The sequence below is a fragment of the Neolamprologus brichardi genome, chromosome 15, assembly GCF_056152115.1.
Source record: "Neolamprologus brichardi isolate AB-2024 chromosome 15, ASM5615211v1, whole genome shotgun sequence".
NCBI lineage: Eukaryota > Metazoa > Chordata > Actinopteri > Cichliformes > Cichlidae > Neolamprologus > Neolamprologus brichardi.
Genome location: NC_142118.1, coordinates 34,688,983 through 34,716,319, shown reverse-complemented (window position 1 = coordinate 34,716,319; position 27,337 = coordinate 34,688,983). Strand labels below are relative to the sequence as shown.

The 27,337-nt window shown below is 42.0% G+C and overlaps 1 long non-coding RNA gene across 1 annotated transcript; it reads right to left on the bottom strand.

Moving 5' to 3' along the window:
- Positions 1-26,930, bottom strand: LOC118454266 (uncharacterized). Its single transcript, XR_004843668.2, has 3 exons — positions 26,715-26,930; positions 15,765-15,865; positions 1-5,730 (listed from the first exon to the last, which is right to left on the bottom strand). It is a non-coding gene; the product is annotated as an uncharacterized LOC118454266 (long non-coding RNA).
- Between the last annotated feature and the right edge of the window lie 407 nt (positions 26,931-27,337).

Here is a 27,337-nt window from a genome sequence, read left to right as displayed (position 1 = left end):
CACTGAACCCATTTATTTGGATTTCTTAGTAGAAGAACATTTTCCATCAAGCCTGGAGAGCTGCATTTACCAATGACTTCCATGCCACATGGTCATTATTACACCAAAGAACTCGTCAGTGTGTAAGAAAACATTTCCTTGGTAAATAACAGTTAGAAGAGGGAAGTCATCTTGAAACTCCTGACTCATAGTGGGTTTTAGTAAACGTATCACCTGGGTGGAGGCTGCAGCCAATTGGCATATATTGTACTGAAAGCACAGTGGTGTGGTGTCTAGAGAGGCCCCAGCATGCCTGAATAGCTTCATGCAAGCTGCAGGATGAGGAAGACACCGGGTATGAAACTGCCGACTCACCCTGATCGATAGCGGCTGCCATTTCGCTATGATGTGGCGCTGTGGCCGAAGACTGGGGTGTTTTTTTTCTTTCCTCCTCTTCTTACACTAAAAACAGTAAAGAAACTATCCACCATTTTGCATCAATGGCTTTATTACACAGTGCTGAATCAACTTGAGAGAGAGAGAGAGCAAAAAGCAAAACAAAAAACAAGTTTGCAGGGTTTGTGAGAAGCACAGAAATCAAATGCCACGGAGCTGCTGGAGCAATTAGATACGATGTGACGGCAACTGTGGCAATGAGTCAAGATGTGGTCGGATGATAAAAACGTTGTTGGGACGCTTTTCCAGGGCAGGATAAGGAGTGACTAAGCTGATGTGGCGGATATCTCATCGCATGCCACATACTCCTTTTACACAGAAAACAGAGAGTTTTAAAAATAGCAAGATGGCTCTGTCTTTACTGTTAGGCAGGAAAACAATGATCAAGAATTTTAGATCGCATGTGTTAATTTGGCATTCTGAAGCTTTTAGGTCCCGAGCAATAATAATAATGATAATAATAGTAATAATAAAACGAATTTGTTAGCTGATGACAGCCAATCTTGGACCAAAAAGCACAGTCCTTGCTGCGAGGGACACGTTAACTTGGTCTCTTTTCACTCTCCACAACAGTGATTTGAGTGACAGCGCTGGAATTGACAGAAGTGGATGAGAAGGAATGTAGCTTTATAAGGTCTTCTCTGGCCGCAGGATGAAGATGACAGTAGGAAGAAAGATCTGGGACATGCAACTATAGAGAGAGAAGGGCCCTGAGCTGACAATGTGGCCCTAATCTGAATGACAAGGTCTGCACATCAGCCCTCAAACCACCATGGGTTGGGGGAGGGTTGTGCTGGAGCATTATGAGAAAGCTAAGTGGGGAGAGGAATAAGAAGAGACAGAAAAGGGGGGAGGGAGAGGGCTGGCATGGGTGTCCTTCCTTCAAACATGCTGGCCTTAATGGCACAGACAGCTCTGACATTTAACCACTGAAACATTTTTAGATAAGTGGATGCGGTGGAGGCAGATTTGAGACTTGTGAAAATTTCAGGAGTTTTTTTTTTTTTTCTCTTTTTAGGTTAACTATAAGCTATAAAGAGCTTTTGAAAAGGGGCCGCGCAAACGTTAAGAATAAGGAGAGGAAATTAAAGGGGAAAATAATATTTGTGCACAAGCTGGAGAAGTGACTCAAGGGCTTCTCTAGTTAATGACTAATGCTGACGTTCTGTTGAGCAACGGCGCATCCCACAGTTGGTTCGGTGACGCTGTTTGGTGGTCCAGAGCAAGAGACCACAGTATGAATGTGATACAGGATGCCGCAGATTACCACCACATATGTTGAACAGACTTAAAACAAAGTACTGTTACAAAACTGCTTTAAAGGAGTGCCAGCAATACGGAAAGTTGTAGAACAAGTTGGTGTAATGGATACTGTCGGTGTTTCACAGCTAGTACTGTGAAAACAGGAAAAAAAAACACATACCTGTAATTCCAGAAAGGCATCCGCAAGAGGTGATTAAATTGCGCGAAAAACAACAAAAGAACTGACTGCACCCAATAGCACAGTATCGAGTTTTGTAATGTCTGTGTATACAGTTTCATCAGATGGTGTTAAAGATAAGAGTTGGGCTGAAATGTCACCAACCATAAGGTTGAGGATTCGTTTTCTCTACGTAAGATTTGCACCCTTCTCGTTCGATCTTTGTCTCACTAGTGTAGAAGGTTACTACTGATGCTTATTTTGGCAGAGGAACACACAGATTTTTTCTTGGTGAGAAAAAACATTTCAATTCAGATTGTGTGGTTCTTATCGGTTGTGAGTTAACAAAAGGAATATATTTTGGATTATCCACTTTTCTTCAGTACACTACTAACACAAAAATGTTCATGGTAACATTTTTAAAGGCCTTAATGGGTGAAAGTACTTGTACCAGAATTCTGGAGCTCACCCACATGCAGTAAACGATTAAAATATCATAAGAAAAAAAATGGATTCAGGTTTAGGGTTAAATAGCTTGAAGAAACTGGATATGCATAAAAACAAAATTGGAAACCCCAGTTAATGCCCGTTTCTTTCCTTTACTTCCATGTCTCTCTCTCTCTCTCAGGAGGGGGAGGAAATTCCTGGCGAGGGTGCTGCGAGTTGTTGCTCTCTGCCTGCAGGTACAGACCGGCCTCCTCTGTCTGCCTGTCTGCAGATATCATACCGCGACGTGATCTGTTTAGCTGCCTGACTTAATGCTCACCTGCTCACGCGCCTCCGGCTCTGTGTGATTGAGTGTGTGTGTGTGTGTTGACTTCCGCTGTCCCCTCACAGCTGGAATGGCATCTCCCTCTTTATCTGCCGCCCTGCGATTACAGACGTGTGCACACGCAGAATGATAGATGGATTTTTACTACACTGATGAGATATTTGTGTCCACTAACCAGGCATGTAGCTGACGCCTTCCCCTAACATGTGTTTCAGCTCCACAGACGAAAAAACAGATAAGAGACTCTTTACCTGCTCGTACCACAGCATCAGCATTATTATGTTTAAGCTCTACTTTAAGCTCCAACTTTAAATACTAAATAAATCTATTGAGTCTATTGGGGCTAATTGCTGGTTAATTAAGCATCTTTTTTAGTGTTTTTGCCCCCAACCTTTCTAAGCAGTCTCACCCTGTGATTATTATTATAAGATGGGTTTTTCCCCATGTTTTGACTGCTGCAACAGCAATTTCCCAATTTTTGGGACAAACTAAGTATTTAAGACCTGAGAATCAGGCTGACGAAAAAAGGACTGACGAGCTAGAATGGAAAGAATTTGGTTGCTTAAATCCAAAAAGCAAGTAAGGATAGATGATGTAACACAGGACATTATCAAAAGTAGCGTTACCTTACCTTTTAAATCCAGTCTCAATACATTCTAGCTTATATAGCATAGTTTTACATTATAAATAAAAAAAGCGTCAAATTCAATTATTAAAGCCGCTTAAACGTGATGAATTTTCTTAGTGGGATTTTGATTTGTTGTGTTGCAGGCAGTGTTTTATTTATATAACTGTTTTTTGGGGTTTGTTTGTTATGTCCCCTTGAGGTTGTCACACCACTGACAGATACAAGCTGACTCGTACAACCACGTTCACAAAACACACACAGACACACTTGAGTAGGGGTCTGAGTCCAGCTGGAGGTGGTCTCCTGCCAAACCTGCAGGCAGCCTGACTGTTTTCATATTCATCACACACACAGTGATTAGAACTGACAGCACACACACACACACAAACACAGCTGTGTGAAAAAAAAATCAATATTTTAACTGCAACCTGTTATCCTAAAAAATTTACAAAGAGAAACAATTTTGTTGCCACTGCTGCATTATTCTGTCTTTGACTTCTTTTACTGTTATTTTATATTTACTGTCACAACAGCTATCTGTGCTATCTATTTAAAAAAAATAAAGCAACAAAGAAAAGAGAAATAGAGGAGGATGCTAAAAAAGAGATGGATGTAGACTGGCTGCAGTAAGTAATGTCATGAGAGGAGTGGACAGGGGGGGGGGGAGTGAGAAAGGAATAATAGCTAGTAGGCAGGGAAAGAAAAAGAGAGAGACAGAGAGAAAGAGTGCACCTCTTCACCCTCTCTCGCTACTCCCCGTCACACACAAAGCCCAGAGAGACTCCATGGGGCGCCAAATAATAACCTTCTTTGTCATTATCATCGCCCAGCCAAACAGCTCTCAATCCTCCTCCACCTCCTTCCGTCTTCAACACAATCATTGGCCTATCGTTTACAGTGTGCCGCTAAATGGGAACATCAATAGACACGTCCATTAGCAGTGCGAGTCCTTTCCACTCTGATTCTGAAGTGCTTTAATAGCTGGCACACACACACACACACACACACACACACGCTCTCATGCTTCACCTCAGCCGACTGTTAACCAAGCTAACCCCGGTGCTGGCGAAGCTGAACTGATGGGGTGTATCATTAGAGCTGGTTAGGAACACGGTCGGTGCGAGGGCGGTGCTTTCAGTTAACCTGAAGCTACAAACCGCGAGCACAATGCCACAACTGATTTAAGGAGCACTGCACTTTGCATAATCCAATGATTTTCTGCTGAATACAAGTTCAAGCCTCTGTGGCTGACACTACTTGGTCTTATCTGGCAAATCACAGTTATTTGCAAGCTGGCAGCAGATCGTGTGTAACTCTATGTCCAACACTGTTCTCGGTTACTTCTATTAACCTCTCAAATTGAATTCAACACACAAATCCTATTACATTTGAGTGTGTTTGTAGTGTAAATACACGCACACATACCTCAGTGTGACATTCTGAAGACATACTGAACAGAACATCAAACCAAATTAATTAATCTTTGTATGCTAATGAGCTGTGTGCGTGCAAGCTCATAAAATGCACAAACACGCCGTTTCCCTGACGGTATCAGAACAGGACAGACTATCACCCTAGCCGTAGACTAATCAATACAACAGGGTCAATCTTATTTAGTGCCACATTCGTGCCTTGTTAATCTCACGCTGAACTTTAGTCACCCTTATTGCTGATGCAAATTGCAACTTAACGTTCGGTTTGACACTTAACCGAACATCAAACTAAACCGAACACGTCGGAAACTGTAGCAGAATGAAGGGGGGAAAAAAACAGAAAAGGGCAAATACAGAGTTAGAGGGAGGGAACACTTTCCCACAATCCTCCTCCACACACTGTAATTTCAGCATGCCTGGGTTTTTGGTAGGGTGTGCAAAGCAGGATGCTGGGAACCCTGGGAGGGACACAGGGTGGGTTAGGGGGCTTGTGGGATATGTGGTGCAGCTGTTAAATTTGACTTGTGTGGATGGGTTTTGACTGATGAAAATAGAAATTGAAAAACGAAGCAGGCATAAGCACACGTGCACACGTGGACAAATCGCAAATGATATGAGATATGACACGAGCAAAGACTTGGAAAATTAGAAATAAAAAAAGTGAGAATTTAAATTTGACATTTAAGCTTTTTTGTTTTGTGTTTTTTTCATCTCGCATTAAATCAAACCAAAAAACAGCTTTTACCAGTGCTGGTACTGGAAACTGCAAAGCTCTTTAAATGACTGGATTTTGTAGCTTTCTCGAATATAACTTGTCAATGTTTCTCTCCTTGGAGAAGAAAACTAGAAAACATTGTTTTCTTCCTGAAGGAGGCCATAATGATCCTCCTTCAGTGTTCAGATTTTTAGCGTAACTGGCATGCATATGTGTGTGTGTGTGTGTGTGTGTGTGTGTGTGGTAGGGTGGTGGTAGACCGCAGACAGCCTCTAGGTGCCATTATGTGTGTGTCTCTGTGCTTGCGTGCCTCCTTCAAGTCTGGACCTGGACAGAAAACAAACAGAGAAGAAAGCATAGGATAAATTCAGGTGTTGTTTGGTAAAGCTTGTCATTAAAATGTCACACACACACACACACACATTCGCAAGAGTTCACACACACGCACACACGGATGCGTAATCTCTGTGAATGAATCACAAAGAAACAGATGCACGCACATTCAAAAAGGAAGACACTCATGTACACACACGCTCTTGCAATCGACACAGTGTTTCGGGGTTTTATTTCCCGCATTATTATCCACTGCGACGCTTTCACACTGACTAGTTTATATATGCCTCCATTTCCAAAAATATTTTTGTGGTGGTGAAATATGTCGTAAATGATTCAACATCGCAGACAGATGTGTCAACACTATTAGGTGTAATACGTCAGCACGTCACCTAACCCCGTCTAAAAAATAAAAAAAAGAACCGACACAATTTTTTATGTACAAAAAAAAGAGCCCACTCATGAGCCGATTTATATAAACACTCTGGGTGGTCTTAAGGAACAATGACACAGAGCCAGCATGTGTGTACATTAATACATGATTTATCTTGAAGAAAGAAAATAAATGAGTTGAAAGTAAGTGTTTAAAAAGAAAGAAAGAAAAAGAAAGAGAGTAGGTTGTTGCCTGAAGTACAAGAATCCCGATATCACGGATATAAGGAACGAGCCTTTTTGAAGTCACTTTGGAGTCTGTCAAAGAAAAAAAAAAAAGAAACCTGCTTGTGATCATGTGCCGGGGTAGCCCCTACATGTGTTTTACTAAAGATGATATATCAGTGATTATGTGATGCCCACAACATGAAAGAATTTCAGCATTATGACGGCAGGAAATGTAACGCCTTATAAATCTTGGTGTCTGACATTTCTACACACCGGGGCTGAGAGGGATGTGCACGGAGGCAGAATGAATTATCAAAAGGAATTTTTGAGTAGAAAATCTTAGGTTGACCAGATGGAAAGGTGGGGGGAAAAAAGGACTTTGATTCTGTAAAATTCAGCCAAACCTATAAATAATTTAATATTTTTATATTAAGCTTAATATGTTTTTATACTTTTTTCCCCCTTTTTCTTCTACTGGTTTGCTCGCCTTAAACAATATCAGGAAATTTTGAATAAAAGAAAAAAAATTTAAAATGTGTTTTGTTGTGTTAACATTGTTTCAAGTGTACAGTGTGTGTGTGTAGTTAGATGTTGGTCCTGATAATTCAGCTTCAGTCCTACATTTTACAGAACTTACTTTCTGTACTTTTGGCAAATCAAAAAGCCGAAACATAGTTACCATAAATTGCATTATTTGTAGTTTTTCAAAATTGCATCTACTCAGTTTCTTCATTAGTGAGTCATGTTTTGTTGTTTTTCAGTTTTTTTCCTCCCTCTCTGCATCCCCTGATGTTTTCTTTGATTCAAGTGCCATTTGGACTCCCATTGAGACAAATAATGAGTCACTCTGTGTATTCTCGAAGCTGCCTGTTCATTTGTGGTCAAAAAGCACATCAAAGTTCCCATGGAAGACATATTCATAAATGCCTTTTTTAAGCTACTTTAGCAGTATTAATGACTTCTTTAAGCTTCCTGCTGTTCATAGACTTAACCAGCCCCTCAGAGTCCTTTTTAGCTTTATATTCTTTGGTTCGAGAACCGTTTGGTTCCTGGCAAGAAAGTTCATGTGGTCACGGTTAGATCTAGCAAGTACAAGAGCTGAGGTCTAAATATATCTCTGTGTCTAAATATGCAGTGTTTAAGCGTTTACTATGTATATGTCAACCAGTTCCACTTTTGGTTTATGTAAACATGGCAAGTGGAGTTTTGGTTCTTGAATCTGATCCATGGATCAGGCTTGTATAAATTTGCGAGCAGAATTTAAGGTCAATTTCAAATGTGGCATTTTACTGCACGCAGTATCTGTGGGTTTTTTCTTTTTATCTGCCTATCTGCTTTTCCTTTCATATTACATAGAGTAAGTCACAGGTTTTATTAAAAGCAGTCTAGACACAGCTCTAATTAAAACTATGCTTTAAAAAAATCACAATACAGCTTTAATAAATGGACCTGAAGATTCTTTATAATTACATGTACAATCTAAACCACACACACACACACACACACACACACACACAACAAAAATGTCCAGCGGTTTAGTTAAAAGGTGGCTTGCTAAAATAGACTTGCCAGTGAAATGTGGTTCCTCTGAATTTCGCAGCCAGATCTACATTCCCAGAGAAAGAACAATGATCGACCTTGGCCGAATGAAAAATTGCCTCAATTGTTCATACTTTGCTTTGATGTTAAATACAGTGAAACAGTGCAGCAGAGGAAAGCTGCTCACTACAAATGAAGGAGAAATCCCTCCTGCCCGTTTGCAGTTCCCGCATCTTTGAGAATATGGTTTTTAAGGGTGCGTTGCTTCGCTCCCACCTCTCCATTTCTTTCACTGTATTTTTTTCCACCTCTCTTACTGCCATCTCCCTCTTATTGCTCCAGTAAGCAGACTCACGAGACCCTGGAGAGTACTCTCATCATTAAAGTCCCTATATGGAGTCACAAATTTATGCTCAGTACATTTGGGGAAGCGAAAAAAAAAACCCCAGAAAGAAAGCAGGACCACCCATGTGTTTTCAAACCCAATGCTACAAGATCAGCATTCTCCCTGCTGACTAAATGAGCCAATTCACACAAAGGGGGGAAAAAGCTGCAAATTAACGGACGTTTGAGGGTCTGATGGTAGACGCGGTGTTTATGTGTTAACAAGAAGACGCTATTAATCAGAAGTGACTGGTAGAAAAGCCCTTGTTGTGGGATTGACTGGCATTGCATTTTGTTTTCCACCAAGTACAAGAAAGCCTTGAATAAATTAGAGTTTGTTCCTAAAAGAGTTAATTAGATGTTTTAACTTTTATACGGAGGACCTAAATGGTTGAGAGCACTTCTTTATATTTTGATTTTCCTCCTTAATATAGTTTGTCATCAAGCGGTTAGTTAGGATGACAGTTTTTAAACTCCACAGTGATTTATCGGATAGTTGACAAAGCAGCGAGCTGTACATTACAGTCACAAGTCTTTATTTTAAATTAAAATTTAGCCTTTATTGGGCTCCCTCGAGTTGAAATACCAAAAATGTGGGTGTATCTGTGTATGTGTTTATCAAAGTGTCATCGTACGCGATGTGCTATTGGTACAAAGTGGCGCTTTGAGCGATCACTAAGACCAGAAAAGCACTATATAAATGCAAACAATTACCAGGGCTCTTTACTGAAAAATCCCACAGTTTAATTAGGTTTTGTCTTAGGTTCATTAAGCTCCATAATTGCACTAAGAAAATAAAATATTTCAATCTACTCCAGAGTAGCATTTATGGTTTTTGTGCGTACCTTATGTACATAAATGATCCCCTTCCGGCTCATCTGGCTTCTATTCACTGCCAAAGTGATGGTTGGGGCGAAGCTAAAGTTAGCTATGTGATGATCTTTGTAAAGCAACAGCGTTATTTTAAGTGCACATCTCTGAATGTCACATACGCCTGCCCGCTGCTTTGATCAATTCATCTTTTTTTTCTTTTAAATTTGCTGTGCCATGCTCAAACAACGTCCCAGGGGAGCAGGAAACCAGCGACATGGCTGTTTTCACGCGTATGTTTACGTTGCACAGTACATGCTAATCTTTGTCCGCTTTCTTCGAATGCATGTGTGTTCTTACCGCATTGTGTCTGTTTGTAATAAAACTGGTAGAGACATGTAGTGCTAGACCACCCAGAGCAGTTATCCAAACACCCTCCTTACTCACAAAAAGGCACTAGTCTTAATTATATCCATCCTCTGGGTGTGTCTTTCTGCTCAAAACAGACATCTGAAGAACCCCCCCCCCAACCGATAGGCCACAAACCTCATAAGGAACCTTATGGAAAGATGGTTTTGGTGAATTTAGACAGAAATAAACATATAGCGTGCTGCATTTTTTTTCCCCTTGGCGGCTCAAAACACAAACGAGTCATGGATTATCTCCTTTTGTACCTATGGATTTGGAAATAATCCCAAATTTCCCGTAGAGGGCTCTTTTCATAACAAATCCGAAGGGTTTCAAAATCAGTCAGGTGAATTATTTACAGTACTACGAGTGGTGTGATACTGCACTAAAAAACTGTGTAGTGTCAGGCACCTGGCTATAAAGGAGAAAAGACAAGGAAACGCACGCACACGCGCAATGTATTAAGAAGGCAACTGCGATAGGGAGGAGGTTGTTGTGACTGCATTGCTCCCTTTCATGAGCTCTAATTTTCAAGCTGGCGATATGAGGGGGCAACCTTGTGCTGAGAGAGTCCATGCAGGCAGAGCCCCAGCCTCTATCTGCCAGACAAATCCTCCTTGGGCTTTGATCGTCTGCCCACTTCTCTCTCTGTGGTTTTTGTTTTCAGGCAAACAGCTGTGATGTTTAGCTGAAGTGCAATGAGATTCCAACTGTCAAAATCTGCTGCAAAAAACAACAACAACCAAAACAAAAAAGAGAGAGAGAGAGATAAGAAAAAAAAATCCCCTCAAAACAACCAAAGAACACATGAATAAAGAGGCCAGAAACAGACAAATAATAATAGTAAAAATAAACATCATCACCGCCTTGATCGCTGCTTTCGTCCTAATGTTTTCAACATGCTACCCTTCAAAGATCAAGGGGTTAATCTGCTCCTGTTGTATTATAGCTGAGATACTATCGAAGGCCATTTGTTCCAAATAGCGAGGCTAATGACCCTGATCCGACGCTTGGCGTTTGGCCGGGAACTGAGAGCAAGGGAAGGTAAGTAACCTCATATATTCTCAGGGGCCCGAGCTAATGAGAGGGAATGGGAATACGAGCTACAGTCCATCATCTACTTAGGAACCAGACAGCAGTGCCATCTTCCTTCTCAGACTCAGACACACAAACACACACATACGGGAAAACAGTAATGGGAAGCCCAACTCCTCCTCAGCACCTAATTTTACACCTGTCTAGTTAAGTAAATGTACTTACGTGTAGCATTTTATCATTAGTAAGTGAATAACAGATTCATTCTGGAGCAACGGCATCACTACTGTAAACAAGGAGTTTGATCATCAGGCAGTTTCCACTGGTCGTTCAACTGCTTTTAAGCATTTGGTAAGAGTTTGTCACAAAGATACACCTCGAAACACGACCAATGTGTTGCCTCTTTAGAGCATTAATAATCAGTGAAAAAAGCTGCAAGTTATTTTGATCGTGCTTTTTGAAAATTAAATATTACATCAGAGGACTAAAGGTGGTTTGGCCCTTTGTAAGTCATTTTTTAAACAAGCTTTATAAATAAAAATAACACATTATTATTATTTAATTTGGTTTTCACCAATTTTTACAAATGTAATCCAGCCTCTCTAACTGATGATTAAAAATACAACATAGCCTTCCATTATAATGGCATATATTTCTTTTTAGAGCATATAAAGCTTAGATAGATTTATTACAAAATATATTTTAAATAATTAAAAAAAAAATTTTTTTAGCATTTGCTACTAGACGTACAAAATTACAGCTGCGCAACGTCTAGCCGAGTGGATGTCCCCTCCATGTGAGTGAATTCAGCTGCGATGGGAAAGCAGCAGGGGTCCACTCGACTGCCTTTATTCGGTTCACCGTGAGCCCGGCTGCCTCTTTAACTTCTGGCACGCATAGGAATATTTATGTGTGTGTTTTTAAGAAAAAAAAGGGGAAAAAAAGAAGAGAGAAAGGGTGCAGAAGTAAGCGCCCTGCTGCAAGTGTGTTTGTGTGTGTCAGTAATACCTCCAATGGCAGCCTAATGATAGGTCTTATCGACACCCAGCAGTGAATACGGGCCTTTGTCTCCTCTCGAAACGCATTATGAAAAGCTTAGGGGGTTGCCTTTGACTCCATTTTATTCTCTCACCCACTGATAAAACCCCAGTAACAAAAAAGGCAACCGTTATACAGCTCCTGTAGTGTAGCAAGTTTAGCCACAATACAACCCCCCTCCCCGATCCATACCCACGTGATAATAAGCAAAAAGTTGGGCGCACGGCTTAGAAACTCATAAGTCACTCACAAAAGACAGAGATTAAGACTGGAATTTTACATTTTGAAAAACAAATTCACAATGCCTGAAATTACCATTCATTTCAAATATCAAGTATATACGCTGCATTAACGGAAAAGGGAAAGCCACAAGATTCAAATGTGTGGTGATGGTGAAGGATTGTTATATAGCAGAGTTTAAATTCTTTTCAATGGCAGTGGGTAACACAGCAGTGACACATGATGGCAGGCTGTTAGTGATATACAAATTACACTAAAAAAAACATACATAGCTTGTGACTGTGTAAGATTCTGTTTTTATTTCAATCTGTGAATATAGCTTTTGTCTTTCAACCCTAATTTACATCAAATATGTCAACATCTGGCTTCCCTAAATATTACATATCTAAATGTACAATTATTCTACAGCTTTTATTTTGGTAGAAGCTGTATATCTTTTACCAAAATAAAAGCTATATATAATATATATCTTTTCCTTATTCATGCTCCAAAGCTGGTGCTATTTTCAAATGTATGCGATCTCACTTCAAAACAAACAGTGACATTAATGGCTCCCAATTTCAAGAACAACTGAGCTTATCTGGGGATAAGTTTAGTTTGTACCGTTCACTAGACTGTAAAATAACTAACTTTTCTCCTGCAGTGAAGGTTCTGTTCATTACTGTGCTCATTTGTGGGTTAGAGGTTGGGGCAGGGTCCCTTAGACAAACAGTTTATGAAATGAAAATGTTTTCGTTTCCAGCGATGGTAAGAGCGACTTCTCACATTTTTAAGAGTTCAGCATTACAGCTACTTTGGGGAGTATAGCCATTACAGTCTATCCCTGCAGAGTTAATAAAATCTTCTGCCTCTCCACCTCTATGTTCTTTCTCACTCTTACTTCAAAAGGTTTTTTTCTTTCTCTCTCTCTCTCTGAAAAACTGTATGTAAGTACGTTACATTCTTACTCTCAGTTGTTTGGATATTTCTTCAAACCCTCCATTCGACGCATCTCCATTCACTTATTTTTGGATGAGAAAGCTCTAAAAAGATAATTAAAACAGGCTGCAGTATTTTACCCACTCTTTCTTCCTTTGCATTTCTCTACATTGTCTTTCTCCATCTCAATCTTAAAGAGAAGAGCAATAAAGACTATCAGAACATAGACTTTCTCAGAAATCATCCCCCTCTGCGTCCATGTTGCTGGCATAGCAATCCTATAGAAAGCTCCCAAGGCCAAGAGCAGATTTAGGGGACTCATTTAGTAGGCAGGTAGAGTTGAGACTTCCCCTCCACCTCCATCCCATTCTTCACAATTAGAGAGGCCAGGAAGTGGAGTATTTTATGACCATATAAAGACATTAGAGGCACTGTCGCATTGCCCCCGGACACCCCCACCCCTCCCAGTTCTTTACTTCTTGTCTACTTTGGACTCTCCATGCTTGCTTTGACATTTCTCCAGCAACGTCTTCCTGTCTTGTTTCTTGTTCCATCGTCTCACCCTCTTTTGTTTTAATTTTTATCCATTTCTGCCTGATCATCACCCCCCCCCCCCCCCCCCCAATCAATCTTTCATCCATCCATCCATCCATCCATTTTGAAACAGCATTCTCCATTAAAACTCATTCAAATCCTCAGAATTCTCCTCGTATTACGTTTTATTGGTGACGGGGTGTCTATGGTTCTAAAAAAAGGAGCAAGTTGTTTTGAGGAGTTCTTTGTGTGGACAAAAATGGTCCCATTTTCGACACTTGTCTGTTAGGCTTTCATGGTCGCCTCCGACGCAGTGTGTCCAAGCCCCCCACCTCCCCGCACCGCTGCAAACTATTGTCCATCATGTGTTGATTATTTTGCGTGAGTGTGAAACTGACAATTACTCGCTCTGTCCCAGAGTCCTGTGTTGAATCAATATGACATGACGGAGTGACTCATTTGGCCGTCATTCTCTCGTTCATATATTTGAAATATGAAACCTTGTGACACACTGTGGCAGCCCCACCTCCTTATGCACAAATGGACACTGACAGAGAACCATGCTGGTGCTTGTCCTGCGGCTTTTAAAGCCAGCTTAGACAGACTCGGCTGCTCCTGAAAGGTCCTCTTCCACAGAAGCAGAGGGCAGACACACTTGGTAGGAAAGAAAAAAAAGAAAGAAAGGTAGTGGCATGTCTGGATATTTGCTTAAAACATCCTTCACCTTTTTCCTCTCTTTCTTCCTTGCATCATTTGACCAGTAACCTAAAACAATGGCGTTTCCCTCAAAATCCCAGATGGTTAATGCGTAGCACATCCATCAGAAGAATAATGTTCCTTCTTGAAACAGCTTCAAAACCACTTCCATTTTAAACCACTTTGTTCTGGTCCAGCTGGAGTGATTTGAACAGACATGTAAAAAGTAAGGAAGCGCAATAATTACAACTGATTACTGTTGGAATTCCGACGACCGCTTGGAGGAAAGCTTCCCATTTATTTAAACCATCGCTCTACCCCCCTTAACTATTCGAACTAATAGCTTTCAAGATTATCCTCATCATCATATCCTGTCCTTTAAAATGGTGGTGGTTGTAGAAAATAGATCAGGTCAGAGCAGCAGTGAGAGTTCGAATGGAAGAGCTACACAAGTGACACAATTCAACAGGGAAAGAACCAAAAGAAGTTAGGAGAAATCGGTAAGAGCAACTAAGAGAGAGATCAGAGAGAAGGTGGATCAGGCTGACGTGAAATGAAGTGAAGCTTTCTGAATTGAATTTTTTGCCTTTTGTAAGGAACCTTTTTGATAGGTAATGTTAAAATGGCGATCCCTTTGCTGGACAAGGCAATATGATGAGTGGAGAAACAGTTTTTTATTGGAAGGGCACACACATTAACCCCCAATTCCAGAAGATTTCCAGGTTCAGTTCCCTCCAATTCAACCAATTACCGAAAAGATAAATGAAATCAAGGATAGTAAATGTAATAGTACCAATAGTGGCGGGTAAAAATCCTTATATACGTCTCAAGTAATATGGATCTTCCCTTTCTAAAGATAATAAGAAAAAAATGGACTAGATCCAAAATAAATGAATAGATACATAAATACTGGAAGACAATTCACACATTGCTATTGTAAAGTCTGGGTGGAAGGCTGATGTAGAACAGAAGAGAGAGTCTCATCAGAAGAGAGGATGGCAAGAACTGAGAAAAACAACATTTTCTTTTTCCTCTCGGCACCTCTCCTCTCTAACCATCCCCCTATCTGTGCATGGTGGCAGCCATTCTGTCCATGACTGCATGGTGGAAAATGATTTAGTGCTGCCTTCAGCCTCACACAGAGAGGGTGAGAAGATTACTCTCCGAGAGGCTGCTCACTTCGGGAACAGCTGAAACGCAGTTAAGACGGTGAAGGTGGCATCCCTGAAAAGAGGACTGTTTAGTCTAATGGCCGCTGAAGAGAAAGAGTCAAATCTGCACGGCGTGAAATGGAAATGCGGCGCAAGAGGCTTTGTAATTCCACGAAACCTTTCTTCAGTGCGGATCGAAACGGTTCCTTCGTACAAATAGACATTGATTTTTAAATAGTTGTAGAATTTTAAGAAAATACTTTTTTTTTTCACTATTAATAGGTACAAACAACATTTTCAGGAAGTTTCTACTTTTCTGAGAGATTCATTCCTAAAATAAATATCAGTATACACAGATGTGCTGGTGGGTTTCTCATCAGCAGAGAGCAACGATCATTAGAGGAAAAAAAGATAAAGACGGCAATGAAGATCGGGAGGCAGTTGATGACTCAGACAGGATGATGCGTTCTTCACGTGGTGGCTGGGGTCTGACACCAGGGACACATTCACGCACATACATACATACAACAGACACATTCAAAAAGCTCACAAAAACATGCAAACATCAAACTCACCCCAGGTGCACAGCTGACTCAGGCAACTGAATGAAAAGGTAACAGATACAAAGACAAGACAATATATAACCCCCCTCCAGAGTAAACTGAGCTCCCTTACCTCTTTCACTTGTCTTTTTTGCTCCTCTACCCGCTCCTTCACTCTGCAGCGATGGCTAACACTGTGAGCACTCCTCTTCTCGTTGCAGCTCTTTTCACGACCTGACGGAGCAAAAGAAGAAAAACAAAGTGCATACGAACAGTTAGGAAACTGTTTCACTGGAATGGAGCCTACTCAAAAAAAAAAACAAAACCCAACCCAACCCCCAAAACGGGCCTTATGGAGTACCAGCTTTTGCGTGTAACTGAGTTATTTGTAACCATTTTCTTACTCATGGCATACAGCAAATTTAAAGAACAAGATAAGTGATTAGAAATCGGTTCAGTTCACGACCTAAAAACTACAAGCGTTTGAAGTCGAGATATGTTTCGTGATGTGGAATTCCAAAGTGTTGAGTAACCAAACAAAAGAAAAACCCAGAAGAGATATACTGAACAAGAACTCAGCAGAAAGATCAGTGCAAATGGAAATGAGGTTCAAGTTGGGGTCAGGAAACACTGACTGGCAACCAGTGGAAGAGAAGAGCCATGCAATGATGATGACGATCGTTTTAGCCACTACCAGTTTGTCTAACTTTGTCCATTTCATCTTTCCTCTCCTCGGCTTGACTTGTTTGACCTGTAATTGTTACATTTAGATTTTTTTAAGCTGTACTACTTATACAAGCATTGTAAAAAAAAAAAATCTGTTTGCGTGCATGTGTGTGATGAAATTGCTAACAGCTGTGACAGCCACTATTGTGCACATGCACACACTCTTTTCTGCATCTCATTTGTAGCATGCAGCTGCACAGATAAAACATGAGGGTTAAGCAAATATTGTACAATAGCCAGAAAACAATGCACCCCCATCCCTCCCCTATCACACTCTCTCTCTCTCACTCACTCACACACACACACAGCTAAGATTGTGCCAACTGTGTGTGTAGAAAAAAAAAAAGACTGGCACTGCTTGTCCTCTTTATTACTGTGAACAGAGCAGACACCCCTGCTCCCCTCCCATTCATTTTAATCTCTTTTCTTAATGATAAACCTCCTCAGTCACACTCTCTCTCTCCGTCTGTACCCCTCCAACCACACCCCTCCAGTCTGGTGTCGGCTCTCTAGCATGGCAGTAACAGTGCTCCTTTGTTTGTCCTCCTCCCCTCGTCTCTTTTTGCCCCCTCACCCTGACCTGAATGATGCTGGTTGGCCGGGATGGAGGCATGCCTCAACAGGAACGCCAGGGAAGAGAAAGGGGAGGGAGCGAAGGCGGATAAGCGCCGGTTTGGGAAGGATGGAGGGGGGGGGAGCGTAAATAAAAAAATTTGTAGGGGCCTGACAGTCATTTGCTCTTATTCATCTGTCCATTCAGCATTGCAGAAGAGACCATTTGTGAGGAAAAAGGAAGGTTGGCTGGAAGGGACCACACCCTCAGTGAATCCACCAATCCCAATTTACAGAAAGCCTTTACAAAAGGTCTATTTCTGGTTTGAACAGCGAGGCTAATTTTAAAACACAAAGTAAAAATAGAAAAGAGATGACTATGTTGTGATCTTTATTTCTACTCTGAATGAACAAATGCTTGCGGCTAAGAAGAAAAATGGCTCTGTTCCTTGGCTTTTGCATTTATGCGGCTAAGAAATAATGCGCATGATATTCCAACAGGGCATTTTTAAAAATAGCCTCTGAGTACACAATGCGCAATTTCTCATTTATGCAAAGAAAATAGTGGCCCTGCCCAGTGAGGTTAGTTGAGACATAATTTTAGCCGTTTCATTCTGGTACCACTGCTGGAGCTGCAAACCCAGTTTCCTAATAGCATAAATACTGCTCTTGTAATGATGCCTGGGGGATGTCTCATTTGGAAGTGAGGGAGACAGCACGGTAGAGCAGTACCTTTTACACTTAGCCAAAAACCCACATGTGCACACACACACACACAAACGCTGTGGATCATTAACCCCAACTAATCTACAAACATTATGTTTATAGAAAACGCCTTTCCAGCTTAGGCGACCGGCACAGCCAAGCCACGTTAATTCATTGAGCGAGTGTGTGTGAGCGAATTTGTGTGTGGCGTATCTGTGAGCTATAATGACAAGTGTGTCATGTCTCTCAGTATGCATGTGTGTCACTGCCGCCTGTGTCTACGGTGTCTGCTGTGACAGACACAGAGAGAACATGACAGAGACAGCGAAAGTGCACGCTAATGTGTGCGTACGAGCGCCTGTGCGCGTGCACTTGTGTGGCGTGACTATGCCAGTGATGCAGCTCACAGCCTTGATCTAGGCTCCTGCCTCTCTCCGACACCCGCTGCGCCTGCTTCATTAATCAATAGGACAGATGAAGACAGACTCCTGCTGCGCTGTGAGGGAAAACGGTAGCTTGCGTGCGCAAGCGTCGTGTGTTTGTGTGTGTGCAAATTTCAGCGTGTAAGAAAGCTGGAATGCCCTCGGGTAGAACGTGGCAGACATGATGCAAACCTTCAAGGCTTCCTGCCCACACAGAGATCATCAACACTGGATTTGCCTTCTTCTTCTACCTCCAACGGGAAAAAAAAGTTAGAGGGAAGGAAATAAACAAAGGAGTTATTACATTTGTTTTTGTGTAAGCATTATTCTAATAAATTGCATTACTTTCTCATCACTTCAAGAGCCTGGAGGGATGTCTAATTTTGGAGGTCTAACATGTATGTCAGATTACACAGAATAAATAGCAGCTTTTTGGTATCACAACTCTTCTCCCTCATCTTAAGGGGGATACAGGAGAAGCGCCAAAGAAAATCTCCCTATTGGTCAGTTTGAGCCCTAGATAACAGTTACACACAAACACATAACTGCCACTGTTGTGTTTATTTACACCCTGTTATAGATATAAAAAAATCTTTATGCAAAATGGGTTTAATACACCTTAAGGCGCAGTCAAATAAAGTGTAAAATGTTCAAGCTTCCAAAATCAGGTTAGGCAGATTTTTAAGCTTTTTTTTCTGTCAAAAGCACACAAACGGAAGAGATGCCTAAAACTGCCACTTGTGTAAAGCTTGCATTGGCTAAAGTGATCAAGAACAGCTTGCTGAGTGTCACCAAAACTCCTGATGCATTTACTCATCTGCAGAGCAGGAAGGTACACTCTTACAACGTGCACATTTGAAGCAACGTTAAGTTGTCATGTGATTAGTCATTGCAGGGTCCCGTGTTGAGTCAGACCGAGTAGCAGGCTTTACGTTAGAAAACCAAAACGTTTCCCACAGTCAGCATGACTGCTTTCGTTCAGTGTTGAGCATCTTCTGTCACTCTATTAAGATACAGTAGATTTGTACAACCATTTATATCAGTTTACTACTGAACCATACTACTATATATATTGCAGAACATTATGTTATGGTAGAAAGCTGTCTGGAAGTAATAACTCTTAATCACAAGGCCAGTGTTTTGCATCAATTTCACATTTTCTAACAAAGTCATTATCAATGAAATTTGAAAAAGTAATTGTGTACAAATCGCAGGAAGCTAGATTTGAGTTTATTTTGGTACTGGGAATGAGGAATGCGTGTCATTTCCTGGTGCTCCAAATGGCCAAATGACTTGAATGCAAAGCCACAGAGGCCATTTCTCCCACAGCGCCCAAATCCTGCAGAGCTGTTATCAGTCATTGGGACGTTTTGTCTCCTCAGTATACAGCAAGGCCATTTTGTTTGTTTTCAATGTAACTTGTGATATTTGGCTGGGACTCAGTGCCCTCTATGTTAGCCATTGTGCTGAGATGAATGAATCTTTCTTCCAAATTTCATACAGAGATGCACTGTGTGAAACCATAGAGACACCTTTGAGACCACTAAACTGGTCTCCAGATTATTTGTGTAGCCACCAAACAATAGGACTGTTTGTATGAACAGCTATGAAGCGAGTGTTAAGCCTCGATTCAAAGGAAATGCTGCTAATGCTTTTAGGCATAACGCAGATTGCCTTTTTATGAATCGAGACTTTTCAATTTATCTTTTTCGAATACCGAAAATTCTAAAAGTTACCGAAACAACAGCGTCAACTAGGCTCGCATCAGCTCTCCTTCATCTCTCAGTTGGCTTTTCAAGAAACCACACATAAAATCAAGATTAAGAGTGGTGGGAAAAGGGGGGAAAAAAGCATAACACCTTATTGTTCAAATTAGTAAGGGCAAAAAAAAAAGCCGTAAAGAGTTGGTTGATTTTAGCATTCATAGATTAGCGAAGAATTTTGGTTTCATTTTTTTTTTTTCATTTTTCCGAACCGTGCACCACTTTAACATAGCAATTTTTTTCCCTTTTTATCTTCAGTGACTCATAACAAAGCCAACTGTTTACTCATAACAATATGCTTCTAACTGATAATATTCTGAGAATATCCTCGTAGTCCTTTTATATCTATGTCTTGCAAGTCATTTACAGAAATACATTAAAAATGCGTTATGTAAGTAAAGAACGGAGGGGGAAAAAAATCTGACGTGGCAGCTGTTATGAAGTGGTTTTATATCAGTATTTGGGTGAATTGTGGATTTTTGTAAGCATAAAATTTTATATTAAGAAAAAAAAAACAACTAATGGGAGAAATAGTAAGTTGCATTTTGTCAACACTGAAAAAAAGAAGATGAATTCCAGTGTCACGTCCTAACCCAATACGCCCTGATTGCACAGGCACATTGTGCGTTTGACATTGCACGTCTGACACTCAGACAAAGAAGCCGATAGAGGCCTCAAGGGGGCAGATGACAAACACTACTAAACCATGGCCAGACACGACCCCCACCCGCCTCCATCCCCACAACAAACGCACGGTATAGACAAACTTATTCAGAGTATATTAGGGAGGTGAAGGGGGCCAGGCTCTCAGGGACTCTCTTCACTTGGCTGTTCTAATCGTCTGAGACAACCCTCCAGAGACAGACCTTCCCGCCCACAAACCCAACTCCCCCCTCCCAAGGCATGAACCCAGACACATCCAGGAGCGTTTACAAGGGCAGGCAGCCATGACGTGGGGAAGCTGACCAAAATGAACAGCCCCACTGGGAGCTGTAGTTTAATTGTCCATCTTCTTCTTGGTCCAAATTAAACAAGCTCATGCGCATTCAAGTATCCATCCACATGTGCACCGCCCACCTCCACTACCGCGCTTTTAACAGACTGGCACGTTCCATAGAGCATGCCATTGACGCAGAGTGATGAGCGAGACCCCATTGTCTCGTTATATTGTCTTCAATTAGGGAGGAGATGATGGGAGACAATGAGAGGAGCATTTGTAATCATGAGCCTCCCAAACTCAAGCTGGGAAACAGAACTTCATTATGCCCAATGGTCCCTCGTGGACAATAAAACGCAAGAATTGCGTGGTTCATCCTCGCAAAGTTTTTAAGCATAAATGGCTCGAAGAGAAGTGAGTCACCAGGAAATGCTGCAGGGAGGTGGGTTGGGGATGGGGAGGGGGGTTCTGAAACTGAAGACAAACAAGGGCAGAAGCCAGTCATCTTTTATGACTGCAAGTGAACAACAAATTCCAAAGAAATGACACGCTTCATCTAGTTACATCTGCTGCACACTTACCTTTCTCATGAAAGTTTACTACCATCTTATTCAATTTGAAAAGTCTTAAAAGTGAGACTGTGAAGTGTTTTAGATAAAGAGCGTGAGTACGGGGGGGTGGAGTGGGGGGGCTTTGATAATACTGTAAGAACAAGAAACTCATTGCTTTTCCAAGTTAGTTTTTCCAGGGATTAATTTACAGGCGTAGAGTGTGTAGCCATGATGTCTTTTCATCTTCACTACATAAATTTTGTGCAAGCTTAGCTCTGAGAACAGAAGCTCTGGCAGCTACGGTGTCAGCTCAGAGCCATCTGTAGAAATGAGACTTCTTAAAGAAAGAGAAAGAGAAACTCGAGAGCGCATTATCTGCATTTACCTGGAGAGCGTTCAGCTGAGAAATGACTGGAACCCGACATGTTGCCGGCTTTGTAGCTCACCACGTCATTTTTTAAAAAAAAATCACGTTCCACCGTGGCTGTTGGGCTTTGATAGAACCATCCAACCGGACAAATACCGCTTTCATAAAATTGTGCAAATGATTTCTTTCAACTGGGATTGTGGAGGTATTGTGCCCCTCTCCGCCACCCCACACCCTGCCTATCCTCTCTCCTCGTGGCACAAAGAGCTAATCTGAGACGAACACTCGCGCCAGCTCTGACACACTGTCAACGCAAAACCGCCGTGATTATATATTCTTTAAATCATGTAAGTGAAGCATGAGGTAAAAAGCCATCATCCAATGGAGGACAATAGCGGAGTTACAGCAATAACTGCGTAGTTTCTCCCGAACATCCAGCACTGGGGTTAAATACTGGGTCCCTATTTACTCATCTTTACCTACGGCTGTTCTTTCACAATTACAATATCTGAGGGACGCCAGAAAGATCCTAAAACATTTTGATTTTGCCCATTTGCAGATGGAATCACTCTGCAATGGGTGCCGGTGGCAGGGATATTTGTCATCTCAAGCTGCCCAGGGGCCAAACATCCCATCCTGCAAGGCCCCATTCCCTTATCTGATTCCAGCAGACTGGTCGAGATGATGGCCATGCCAGCCAGAGCCTTTGATTTTTTTTCTTTTTTTTAATAACATCCCTCTGCTTTCACACTGCTTTATTGATCACCAACAGACCTCATTTTGTTCCTGTGCTTGGAGAAGGCTCTATTTGTAATGTGATCGCCCAGATGAAAATGGTAGAACGGTGGACAGATACTAATCCTCTTTTCCTCCCAGTCTCCAGCATCGTCTTTAGTGATTTTTGCGGCTCGACCCTGTCAAGGCTCTCATTGCCTGAAGCCAAGAAGACACCACTCACACCGTTTTGTTTTTTCCCCTCCAAAAGGGAAGAGATTAGGGGTACAATCGACAACATTTGCTCAGCTATGTGTAAATGGGTTCAAATAAAATTAAACACGTACAACAAAAGCAGCCAGCTCCGATTCTACAGCACTGATTTTCACTTCACAATTAAGAAATAGACTCAGACTTGACACATTCCTCCATATTGAACGTCATAACGCAACAGCACAGAGTAGGGAGCGTCTGCCTTGTCACTTCACCCAGATGGTAGCTGGAAGTATGTAAATTGGTTCGTTAACCTTACAGTCCTGTAACCAGTGGGCCATGCAAAGGGCTTGCTCCATGCTGGTTTTCTTGTATTTTATTAACGCCCATTAATAATAACAGGAAACTTTCGCTAATGGCCCAAGGTGGTTGCTGCGGTGTTATCAAACACTACAGTAATTATACATGACATCCCTCTGATTAACACTCTTGTGATTATTACATCACGTCAAATCATCTTGGCTCCCGTTTTCTTAGTTATAACACATTTTACAAGAGGAGAAAGAAAGATGGGCTCTAGCTCCCCCCCCTCCCATCCTGGTTGTAACTTTAACCCCTGACAATAGAATGGCATGAAGTAAAAGAAGCTTGGGGGGGGTGGAAAGGTGAAAAGGGATCCACATTTTCATATGGCTTCTCCCCCAGTGCTTGCAGAGTGTGTGAAAAATTAGCTTGCAGTGTGTGCATGAGCTGCCAGCAGTGAGGGCTTGCACCTGGTGCAGGCGGGAGTATGCGAGGGGCCAAGGGTCACCTCACGGGTTAAACAGGATTGAAGTTCTCCTCTTCCCAAGAAGGCCCAGACGACCCCTGCGGCTGCATCGCATAACACGGGCCTTTCACACCGCTTCCTTCCCTTTTCTTTCTCCCCCCTTCCCCTCCTGGTCGCCTCCCTTTTTCTGCTGTAGAAAAGCACAGTAATCCATAACCCACTCAACTATCAGCAGCTCAATTATCCCTCACGTTCACCCATTTTCTCCCCTCAGATGGAGATTCGAAAACAATTAACCTCTTCGCGGCTCGGGACTTTTCCCAGGAAAGGGGACGCCGGTAATTGAATGACTCCGCCATTTTTGACTGTGACTTCACTCCTTCACACATAAAGGTGGTTACCGAAAACTCTGTGGCTTTGTGGTTCTCCGGCGTCATTGTCAGGTAAGGTGCTCAAGCAGGATTTAACTAAATCATTTGATAACGTTTACATAATACTCCTTTCACCTACTTGGAGCTTAATAGATTTCCATCAGTCGTGATCATCATGTTGATATGTCGAGGAAATTGTACCCCCGTGAAGAATCTTAAATAATAATTATTCATATGTCAATAAATCATTGTTTGGTGGGCAGTACAACTGTGAAACCTGACACAAATGCACCATCTACAAGCTATAGCGCATCCTCCTGCATCCAGAGCCTTCAATAAAATGTTCTCTTCTCCCCCTTCATTACAAAGGGCCTCCTATTCATCTCCAGGTAGACAGCTTCAAAACGAGGGCGGGAAGCCTGTTGCACCCATTCAGCTTTTTATTACTTCCCTCTTCAAAAAGGCTGGTGGCGAAAGAAGAGGCAACCTCAATCTTCTTGATTCCACAATACACAGTCAGCTTCCAGAAAACACACACACAGACAAGTAGCAGGATTTCAGCTGAAAGCTGTGTGTAAATTTTACATGCACTTGCTCCTCAAAATGTCACGTTTGGGGAGATTACATTGCTGTTAGAGCCAGTCCAGGTGTTAAAAAGGATAATGTTCTCGCAAACAACTTCATCAAAAATGGGAAAAACAACTCAAAAGTGCCGCATTCAACCACAATCTCCAACGATGCCCAACAAAGACTTCAACCAGCCATTTTCCATAAAGCGAGCTAGCTCATTATCCAGTTATAAGCAGCGCCATATAATCCCTAACCACCGCACATCGACAAAACAAAGACATGTGCAAAAGGAAGACACTTCCATAAATGACTGTGTCAAAGATATAGAGATATTGAAATATCTTCCACCAACTCCCACTTCTAACTGGAGTTGTGCATTTTGTGTTGCTAGACTTCAGATGCTACCTCGTCCTAAACCTCAGTGACGACCGAGTCAACAGAACTGAAACCATGAACAACGTCTCGCAGCCTCGTCTGAAGCCCTTGAGATGGTAAAAATAGAATCATCGTGCAGAAATTATATGTTATGTTTGTTGTTTTAACATCAAAGGATCCAGTTCCTGTTCATTAATAATAAATGTTGCTTTGCATCAGAATTCCTCTGGGTGGTACAGAAAAACAGCGATCGAGCACGATCGATGTAATGAATTTTAAAAGAGCCAGGTGATATAACTTATTTGAACTTAAACTGCCGGATGTTCACCAATCAGCATAGCCGAAATCTTGCTCCTTATATACATAGGTGCATAGCTAAAGACACACACACACACACACACACACACACCACACACACATATATAATAGAACACAGAAAAAGTCTTTGATGTCTCCTCAGCGCGGAGACTGCAGCTCCGTTAGTCACCCACAGTCAATCCAATATCCATATATGCTACACAGTGACAGCAGCAAAAAAACCAACATAACTCCAGCAACACACACACACACACACACAGACACCAACGCAAACTCTCAAACATAGCGTGAGCTGATTGTGGATGAGGAGCAAGCAAAAGAAGCGCCAGCAGAAGAAGAAAAAAAAGGAGGAGGAGGAGAAAAAGAAGAAAACCTAAACACCGCTGGCTGTGCTCCAGACAGACTGGAACTTCTCTTGATCATTATGTCTAGCCTTCAGGTGTCTGGGGTCGGACCAACTGTAGGCAATAGTTAGTTTGAGGTTGGTGGAGGGTGGAGGGTAGGGGATGGAGGGGGGGGGGATAACACAGCAGCCAGACAAAGAGGGCTGCCTACATACCACCAGCATCAAGGAAGGGAGGGCGGGAGGCGAGGGAGGGAAGCAGGGAGAAGAAAAGAGGAGGGTTATAAAAATTTGATTAGACGATCCTTTGCTGAAGCGACTTTCTGTGTCGGTTTGCTTTTCTTTCTTTCTTTTTTTTTCTCTTCCTCTGCCAGTTCCCCTCCCTTCTCGTACTCCACAGCGCTACCTTAGAGAACGGGGCAGACAGATTTTTATAGGTCCTAATTAAAGCCATCTGAAACCTTTTGAAAACATCAAATGGCCCCGGTCCCCTACTCTCTCCCTCCCTTCCCCTGCCTTGGCGTAAAGCACAAAAAACAATCTGAAGGCACCTTTTTGGGTTGTTTTTTTTTTTTTGGCTTTGACTCCTGCCTGTACATAAATTTTGCACTCCCACCTGACCCCAGCACCCCTAATTTCCAATCAATAAAAGGGTTCAATGAGTGACGTGACCTCAGAATGTGAAATTCAATTTGCTGGAATTTAAGTAGAAAAAGCCTCTTCAATAATTATTTACCTTTTTTTTAAGTACTTTTTAAAATAATTTTTCTTTGTTTAATCACATTTGAACAGACAAAACACGTTACTGAAGATCCACCCTTATCCTGCCCGCGGGCTGAAGTGAAGTGCAGCGCTGTTTCAGTGCGCTTCAAGTACTCCATTTATTTCTTCTGCTGCTCTCCCTCCCCTCTCTCACCCCCGATTGTCCTCATTGAGCCGTGCCGACCGGTTGCACAGTCTGTCTGCCTGCCTGCCCGGGGTCAGCGGGTTTACCCTGTGCTTTTTATCTATATTTCATGCTATGGCCCTGCGCTGAGACAGCCCCACATTCACAACGAGCAAATTCACAGACTGCGCAAAGAACGTCAAAAGAGGAGAAATATAAGCGAAGTCAAACACCATCCGAGCATCAGGTAAAGTCAAATAAGACTATGAAGTGATTTAAAAAAATATGTATTTAATTCTGCTTGGAAACCAAAAGAAAGGGACAGAAAGCAAACGGCGCAAAAGTGGCACATGCAATCGCAAATAGTAAAAACAACAAAAATTTAATCAAGAAAAAGCAAAGTCGGCTACAAACAGAAAATAAAATACTTTCAGGATTGTTATCATCGTATTTTTTTTAAAGCGAATAGAAGACGGGAAGTAAAATTTTGTCGATACTTACAATTCATTTCTATAACTTCTGGGCGTTATTGTCTTGCCCCTGCGACTCTGCGTTTTGGAGACGGCCAAGTGTGCTCCTCCGACAAAGCCAGGGGTCATTCTCGTCGACGGGATGTGACAGCGTCATCGGATGGCAGTGAAGTTTGCATAACACAACACCTGGTGAGTCCCGCCGAGGACGGCGAACGTCCGATTCCGCCGGTGTCAGGTCTTCAGTGATGCCTGCACTCGCCGGGATTGAGCGCTGAGAGGACAGGGAGCGCACAGAAAGGCGTCATGTGAGCCTGTGTTCGAGGCGCCCATTGGCCAGCCAGGGATAAGTATGATAAGGGGAGTGCGTGCGCCATTGGCCCAGGACGAGAGCGGAGGCGCCTCCTCGCTTGGCCGTGCGCAAGAATGTGAGTGCGGCTCAGTGTTCATAATTTTCAGCGGGAGGGGTTGGAAGACAGAGAGGGTGGGGGGGCGCATAAGTAACAAATTGTTCTTAAGATTTTTGTCATAGAAGGGAGGGGAAACGCACACATTCTGTTTCGTCGTTATATAAAAGTGGAATGTATGAAAATGTGTGGCGAGCCTACACGTCAGCTTTCTTTCTTCTTCTTCTTTTTTTTTTTTGAGTGGTCG